Genomic DNA, 8,900 nt, shown 5'->3' with positions numbered 1-8,900 from the left:
ATCTTCCTTGTTCAACACCAAAAGCACCTGTGCTAGAGTCCGCATTTTGAATTCCTCCGGTTTGAGGAACCAATTCAAAATACTCAGGTCCAGGACAGTCTTAAATCGACCATTCTTCTTGGTATTCAGGAAATATCTTGAATAGCATCCCTGACACCTTTCATGCTCAGGAACCAACTCCACTGCACCTTTTGACAAAAGGAGTTGCACCTCCTGCTGAAGCACCAGGTGACCAAATGACGGAGAGGGATGGGAGGGAGAAAGTCCCGAAAAGGAAGGGCATAACCTTTCCCCACAATAATTAGAACCCAAGAGTCCGATGTGACTAATTCCCACTCGTGGTTAAAGTGAAATATCCTGCCCCTTAAGGAGAAGCATGACCTAAGACGGATAGAAAACTAGGACTGCTTTCCTTGTTGGGTTCACCGAGAGGAAGATGAGGCAGGGTGCTGCTGGGTGGCTTCTCGTGTCCTAGCCTACCCTCCTGCCCGCCCTTGGCAGGCTATTGAGAGCTGGACTGTGGCCTTCCACGAAAAGAGGATCCATGGCCATACCCCCCCCCCCTAAACCTCCAAAAGGACTGAAAAGGTGTAGATGCTTGTAGCCCCAAGGATCTTGCAGTAGCACTGCTGTCTTTGAAACGTTATAAATCAGAGTCTGCCTTGGATCTAAACAACTTTTCGCTAAGGTCTAACAAAGTTATTTGAACAGCCGTTGAAAATCCAGAAGACCTAAGTCTCGCATGCCTACTGGTCGCCAAAGTGCCCATTGCCCTGGCTACTGAGTTCACTGTATCCAGACTAGACTAGATAATCTGTTTGGCTGCCGTTTGAGTGTCCAAAATGAGCTCAAACTGCCACTGTATATCCTGAGGCAAGTTCAGCACCACAGCTCTTGCCATGTCCATCAGGGTATGAACATACCGTCCCAGCACACAGGTAGCAGACCAATTTCAGGGCCATACTACATGAAGAAACTTTTCTTGGTTGCTTGCTCCATCTTCTTGTACTCCCTGTCCAATGGAGTAGCAGGAAATGAGCTAGGTACAGATTGAGCAGAAGAAGCTTGTACCACCAAGCTTTCAGGAGTTGGATGATTGGGATGAAAATAGAGGATCCCCGGGAGCAACCTTGTACGTCTTTGACACAGTCCTGGAAACCGCTGAAGACGTAACAGGCTCTCTCTAAAAAGTCTAAAATAGGCTCAGTAAGAGCATCATTGAAAGGGAGTAGGGGCTCTGCAGAAGTAGAGGAAAGATGCAACACCTCCGTCAAGATGTTGGTCTTTACTCCCGAAGCTGGTAACGGAAGTTCCAAAAATTCAGCAGCCTTCCTTATGACAGAAGGATAGGATGCTGGCTCCTCTGTAAATTCACCTGGGGATGAAAGCTCCCACTCAGGGGAGGTATCCAGTCCACTTACGGAGTCTAGAACCTGTAACTCCCCCATAGGCTCAGAAATCTCTCCTTCCTCTAACAACTGTTGCTGGTATTCCTGCTCCTCCAAGAGCCTCAATTTTCTCCTCGATCTCAATCTGGCCTCCAATCTCTCACTCGACAGTGAGCCGACATCAACGACACCAACTTCAAAGCAGATGGATGTGGAGGAGGAGATGGCAGGGATACACTGTCCAGACTGGGACCCACCCAGCGCTGGTAATGACTCAAACGGTGCAGTCTGCATCATCTGGGACGCTGACATCAGCGTCAAACCAGCACTCTCAGCTGGACAGAAGGGCACAAACGGAGCAGACGTACGGCGCCAGCGACCCCAAGGAGAACGCTAATGGACCCGTGGGACCAGCTGGTACACCAGCAGGGGCCATAGCTTTGTTAAAAATGCTAAACATAGCATTTAGGAAAGCCGCCAGATCCGCTCCTGGAGTCGGGAAGGCAGGAAACCTCTGGTCATCTTGAGGCACTTAGGTCAGATCTGAAACTTGCACTACTGGCTCCTGAACCAACACAGGTGAAAAGTGAGTTGGAGGACTAGCCGACCTCTGATGGGGCCAGAGATGACAGAGGACTCAGAGGCTGGGAGTAATAGGACTGGCCTCCCATACCGTACAATATAATCTCGAAGGGGAACGAGACTGATCTCTGGAAGAATGGCATCGAGAATCGTGCTGGCGCAGCTTATGAGATCGATGACTTATGAGAAAAAGTCTCTTGCCTTAGATCTCCAATGACCCTTGTGTCCTTAGTTTTTGCTAAAAAGAGCTTAGCCTCTATCTTTTAAGGCTGTTGGGTTCATCCTCTGGCAAGAAACGCACCCTTCCACGTTGTGGTCCGAACTTCGACCCTCATGAAGACTGCTTGTGGTGTCTGACTGACATACGACCTCCACACTCACGATACGGCTTAAAACCAGATTTCTTTGGTGGAGACATTGCAACAAGTACAACAAAACACCTTTGAAACAGTAGCTGGTAGAGAGCCAGGAAAAACTATTAGCGTCGAAGGTGTGAAAAAAAAGGGAACTGGTGTCAGCGAGGAATTATTGCCACGATTACTTCAGAAAGTCGCTTGCGGGGCATGGCAATTGTGACATTCTCATCAACGTGAAGAGGTGGGAAGAAAAAAGTTTCCATCAAATGCTGGCGCATTGGGAGAATTCATAAGGTGAGGAATCCACAGGTAGTTGTATCCATCAGAAAGAAAGAGGATTGCTTCAACGCATAAATCATGATCCAGGGACATCAACTAAGTACTGTGGAAAAAAAAAAGACTAAAACAAGCACATCCTCCCAAATTATTAGGTATACAGATAATAGTGAGATAGTACCGCTGCACCAAGCATGTTAGTAACCACAAGTAATCATATGTATTTTGCTCATAGAATTTAGAAACCAAAGACAAGGAAACAAATTTACTAATAAGCAAAATGTCACTCTTCCAGGGCTAGGAAGGGAAACTGCCAGAGGACAGGCCCCATGGATTCCTGGAAAAATACTGATTACCCCCTCCCCCACCATTAAACCTCTCCACCAGCGCCCTGCGCCCCACCAAAGAGACCATCAACAAGTAAAATCCTTTGCTAACTGGTAGATTCTTTTTAAAGAAAAAAAGTCAGTTCCATAGACTAGGATACAACTTTGCCTAGAAAAGTACAGAGAAGAGATGACAAAGGGACTCCAGTCTGACATGCTACCGGCGTACTTCATACGAGTGATTATCGCAGTGTAAGACAGGGAACCCTATGATAATTCATGCGACACACTAAGCATCTATCGTATTGTGCCAAGTGGACACTAATTCAAGAGAGCATGCAATTTGTGTATAAAAGGGATCTCTAATTTGTTAGATTTGAGTTATGAAATCTCTAGTCTTGACTAATGAAGAATAAACAGCTTCCAACTGTAATAAGTTATTACAGGTGACAAGTGAGAAAGCCTCCGGTCAGTCTACAGCCAATGAAAACAATGAAACAAGACTGATTTGCTATTCTACTGATCTGTTTTCCTAAAACAAAAAGTGATCCGCAGAAAAGATTTAGGGTAACATGCTTATTTTTGTTAACTGCAGGTCATTACAGGAAAGACTGAAACCCTGCCTATTTCTACAAAATGAGTTATGGCTTTTTTTTAATGCGATTTACATCAAACAGATTCCAATATTGTTTTGCAACGAAGTCCTGTTTGTGTTTAATGTCACACTATTATTTTAAAAGTGTTTGATAAGCTTACTATCTTTCTTCTCAAAGTACAACACAACAATGTTCCAAAGAGACCCTTTTCGGTGGTCACCTATAGATATTGTTTTCTTTTAGCGGCTCACCTGCTGGTAATCTAACTCAAATACTGGAACGCTGCTGCCAGGGCCCATTGCTGGTGCTCTGAAAACTAACACCTGCCCAAATTGGCGTAAAACCCGAATGGCACATTAAACTTCCCCTTTAAAGCCATGTAATATAGTGCAGCCCTACACCCATGGCACAGAAAGGTAAACATCACTTGTGGACTGTAGCACCTATTGTACCTTCCATTACAGTGGCAATTAAAATATGGGTTCAGACCTAATTACGTAGCAGGACATCAGCATCTTTGACCTGTCAAAAAAAAAAAACTTTTAACAGGTAAAAAAATATGAAACAAGTCACCCTAGACACTGGGATCCTCACAAGGTAGGGTACATAATATTTATTAGTGAGAGATGCGACATTCGAGCTGATCTCCCATCCCCCCCAAAGTGACTAGGCCCAAAACAACAAGATCACTGATCAAGTTAAAACTGGCACATAGTGGTTAATCTACAGTTTGACTTTTCCCAACACACTGACTTTACCAGCTAAAGACTCCATTATAAATACTTTCTTATATATTAAGAAATGTCACATCTAATAATTGTGGATTTGTTTTAAATATAGATATGGGAAATATACCTTAAACGTTAGCTTTGCACAGCATGAAGCTACTGGAGGCCAATTTGCATTAGGTATCAAGCTACTGCCCAGCCCACTGCTTGGTCTGAATGAGGTGTACAATTCATTCCAGGAGCTACACAATAGGTTGGCTTAGGTGGACAGATGGGTCTTCCTAGTTTTTTGCCCCGACCTGTGCCCTCAGGGAAGCACATTCTGCTATTTAAAATTACTACTTTTCAATCATTGCTAAAACTTTCCCGAAAATATTCCAGAACTGGATTGGAAAAATTAAGTGTCCTCGAATATCTGGGGTAAAGCTACTCATTCCCCAAATAGTCTAGGAATAGTTAGAATAGTAATTGACCATTCAGTGTCCGCCACATCCACTGCTGCCCTGAGGGTGAAGCTCAGGGCAAGAAACACAAACAAGCTGACAGAGGGCTCCTCCAAGTACAGTTTATGGCTGCACTCCGTAATTAAATAATTCTGAATTGTTGAGGAAATGTTTCTACAGGCCGGCATAGCTGGATTAACCAGAAGTGTGTAAGGTATCATACTGAAGTAACTTGTGTATCTCGTTTGTTAGCAAACATTAGACCAAACTCTTGGCTTTTCAGTCATTATGCCTTGACACAATCAGTAGTGTATTTGACCATGACAAGCAGGAGGTGCTTCAAAGAATGCCTTAGCAACTGCTAAGCAGATGCACAGAAGCTCCTTACAAATCAACTGCAGCACAATTGAAATTATTTTTGGTACTTTTCTGGTCCACTATTGTTTCAATCATAATTAGGCTCCACTCTAATCCCATCTACTAAGGAAAGGAATACTGTTTACTCGAGACATATCTTAAGTCTCATATCTTGGCAGTATCAAAAACATGCTTCAGTTTACTAGTCTCTAGGTAAATCCTTTAATGTTTTTGCCCTGTTTCAGATGAATACACATGGTGTGTGCCTTGATCATGTCAAGACAAAAAAATCCCTGTATAATGGCTTACCTCAATACTCTGCTCAGTGATGGCAAGTTATTCAGAATGTAACTGCCTGTCCGATTCTGCCAATTCCAAAAAGTCACTTCACTCGTAATAAATAAAATTGGTAAACTATAGTTCTAATTTAGAGTAGGCACCAAGAGTTTTCACAAAATGCCTGATAGACGTTGAGGATCATTTGAGAAGGCAGGGAATGCATGCACACTCCTATTGAGACAGCTTGCATATGTTTACAAGCTCACTGAAGAAATGCAAAGAGCATACAAGCAAGAACACACACCTTGCACAGACTGTAGTTCAGTGCATATGGAGTGTAGGAAGTTGGCTCTGTATGCACTATTTCAAAGTAAGGAATAGTATGCACAGAGTCCAAGGGTTCCCCTTAGAGGTAAGATAGTGGCAAAAAGAGATAATACTAATGCTCTATTTTGTGGTAGTGTGGTCGAGCAGTAGGCTTATCAAAGGAGTAGTGTTAAGCATTTGTTGTACATACACGCAGGCAATAAATGAGGAACACACACTCAGACAATTCCAGGCCAATAGGTTTTGTTATAGAAAAATCTCTTTTCTTAGTTTATTTTAAGAACCACAGGTTCACATTCTACATGTAATATCTCATTTGAAAGGTATTGCAGGTAAGTACTTTAGGAACTTTGAATAATCACAATAGCATATATACTTTTTACATACAACACATAGCTATTTTAAAAGTGGACACAGTGCAATTTTTACAGTTCCTGGGGGAGGTAAAGTAATGTTAGTTCTTGCAGGTAAGTAAACCACCTACAGGGTTCAAATTGGGGTCCAAGGTAGCCCACCGTTGGGGGTTCAGAGCAACCCCAAAGTCACCACACCAGCAGCTCAGGGCCGGTCAGGTGCAGAGTTCAAAGTGGTGCCCAAAACACATAGGCTTCAATGGAGAAGGGGGTGCCCCGGTTCCAGTCTGCCAGCAGGTAAGTACCCGCGCCTTCGGAGGGCAGACCAAGGGGGTTTTGTAGGGCACCGGGGTGGGGTGGGGTGGGGGGAGGGTCACAAGTCCACACAGAAAGTACACCCTCAGCAGCGCGGGGGCGGCCGGATGCAGTGTGCAAACAAGCATCGGGTTTGTAATAGGAATCAATGGGAGACCAAGGGGTCTCTTCAGCGGTGCAGGCAGGCAAGGGGGGGGGGGCTCCTCGGGGTAGCCACCACCTGGGCAAGGGAGAGGGCCTCCTGGGGGTCACTCCTGCACTGGAGTTCCGATCCTTCAGGTCCTGGGGGCTGCGGGTGCAGGGTCTTTTCCAGCCGTCGGGAAATTAGAGTTCAGGCAGTCGCGGTCAGGGGGAGCCTCGGGATTCCCTCTGCAGGGGCTCAGGGGGGGGACAACTTTGGTTACTCACAGTCTCGGAGTCGCCGGGGGGTCCTCCCTGTAGCGTTGTTTCTCGAGTCTCGGGGTCGCCGGGGGCAGTGTTGCAAGTCTCACGCTTCTTGTGGGGATTGCAGGGGTCTTTAATTCTGCTCCTCTGGAAACAAAGTTGCAATCTCTGTTGAACAGGGCCGCTGTTCTCAGGAGTTTCTTGGTCTTTTGGAAGCAGGGCAGTCCTCGGAGGATTCAGAGGTCGCTGGTCCTGGGGAAAGCGTCGCTGGAGCAGTTTTCTTCGGAAGGAGGGAGACAGGCCGGTAGGGCTGGGGGCCAAAGCAGTTGGTGTCTCCGTCTTCTCTGCAGGGGGTTTTCAGCTCAGCAGTCCTCTTCTTCGTAAGTTGCAGGAATCTGATTTCCTAGGTTCTGGGGAGCCCCTAAATACTGAATTTAGGGGTGTGTTTAGGTCTGGGAGGGCAGTAGCCAATGGCTACTGTCCTTGAGGGTGGGTACACCCTCTTTGTGCCTCCTCCCTGAGGGGTGGGGGCACATCCCTATTCCTATTGGGGGAATCTTCTTTCTACAAGATGGAGGATTTCTAAAAGTCAGAGTTACCTCAGCTCAGGACACCTTAGGGGCTATCCTGACTGGCCAGTGACTCCTCCTTGTTTTTCTCATTATCTCTCCTGGACTTGCCGCCAAAAGTGGGGGCTGTGTCCAGGGGGCGGGCATCTCCACTAGCTGGAGTGCCCTGGGGCATTGTAACACCAAGCTTGAGCCTTTGAAGCTCACTGCTAGGTGTTACAGTTCCTGCAGGGGGGAGGTGTGAAGCACCTCCACCCAGAGCAGGCTTTGTTTCTGTCCTCAGAGAGCACAAAGGCTCTCACAGCATGGGGTCAGAAACTCGTCTCAGCAGCAGGCTGGCACAGACCAGTCAGTCCTGCACTGAACAATTGGGTAAAATACAGGGGGGCATCTCCAAGATGCACTCTGTGTGCATTTTTTAATAAATCCAACACTGGCATCAGTGTGGGTTTATTATTCTGAGAAGTTTGATACCAAACTTCCCAGTATTCAGTGTAGCCATTATGGAGCTGTGAGTTCGTTTTTGACAGACTCCCAGCCCATATACTCTTATGGCTACCCTGCACTTACAATGTTTAAGGTTTTGCTTAGACACTGTAGGGGCATAGTGCTCATGCACCTATGCCCTCACCTGTGGTATAGTGCACCCTGCCTTAGGGCTGTAAGGCCTACTAGAGGGGTGACTTACCTATGCCACAGGCCGTGGGAGGTTGGCATGGCACCCTGAGGGGGAGTGCCATGTCGACTTAGTCATTTTCTCCCCACCAGCACACAAGCTGGCAAGCAGTGTGTCTGTGCTGAGTGAGGGGTCCCTAGGGTGGCATAAGTCATGCTGCAGCCCTTGGAGACCTTCCCCGGCATCAGGGCCCTTGGTACCAGGGGTACCAGTTACAAGGGACTTACCTGGGTGCCAGGGTTGTGCCAATTGTGGAGACAATGGTACATTTTAGGTGAAAGAACACTGGTGCTGGGGCCTGGTTAGCAGGGTCCCAGCACACTTCTCAGTCAAGTCAGCATCAGTATCAGGCAAAAAGTGGGGGGTAACTGCAACAGGGAGCCAATTCTTTACATGGAGGCATTACTACCAGCAGCTACAAGGGAGAAAGTGTTTCTTGAAGCAACTCTAAACACAGTGAAGGACTTTCCCATGCAGAAACACATTAGCATGGACAGAGCACGCAAGCATCTATCAGAAGGGACTGACAGTGAAAACTGATTAAACGGATGGTCATAATTGTCATGTTAACTCTGATGCCACGTCAGTCCAAGCATGCCTGCCAACATGGTCATTGACAGCAGAGACTGGAAGGATCTAGTGGCCGTCATTGAAATTACAAACAGATAATGGTGGACAAAATGATAGGCAACCCTTTAAAACAGCCTCCCTCTGAGGGGGATTACAACAGACATCCTACACACAATTGGAGACACATGGGAAATTAAAAAGGGTCACTAGAACCCTCACAAAGAGGTGAAGCATATACATATCCTACGCCTAAAGACTTGGCACTGTAAACCTTACACAAACTTATTCTGGGGCAAGTCTGTATAGATGCAACAGACACTACAATGTTCATGTTCTAGGGAGATCTCATCTAAGTAACGTGGAAAGAAAACTAAA

General features: G+C 46.2%; 1 non-coding gene across 1 annotated transcript; it reads right to left on the bottom strand.

Annotated features, from left to right (window-relative positions):
* Window positions 1–2,822: 2,822 nt before the first annotated feature.
* LOC138292248 (small nucleolar RNA SNORA24) lies at window positions 2,823–2,945 on the bottom strand. Its single transcript, XR_011202621.1, has one exon. It is a non-coding gene; the product is annotated as a small nucleolar RNA SNORA24 (small nucleolar RNA).
* Between the last annotated feature and the right edge of the window lie 5,955 nt (window positions 2,946–8,900).

This window comes from Pleurodeles waltl, chromosome 1_1, assembly GCF_031143425.1.
Source record: "Pleurodeles waltl isolate 20211129_DDA chromosome 1_1, aPleWal1.hap1.20221129, whole genome shotgun sequence".
Taxonomy (NCBI): domain Eukaryota; kingdom Metazoa; phylum Chordata; class Amphibia; order Caudata; family Salamandridae; genus Pleurodeles; species Pleurodeles waltl.
This window is presented reverse-complemented; position numbering and strand designations above follow the sequence as displayed.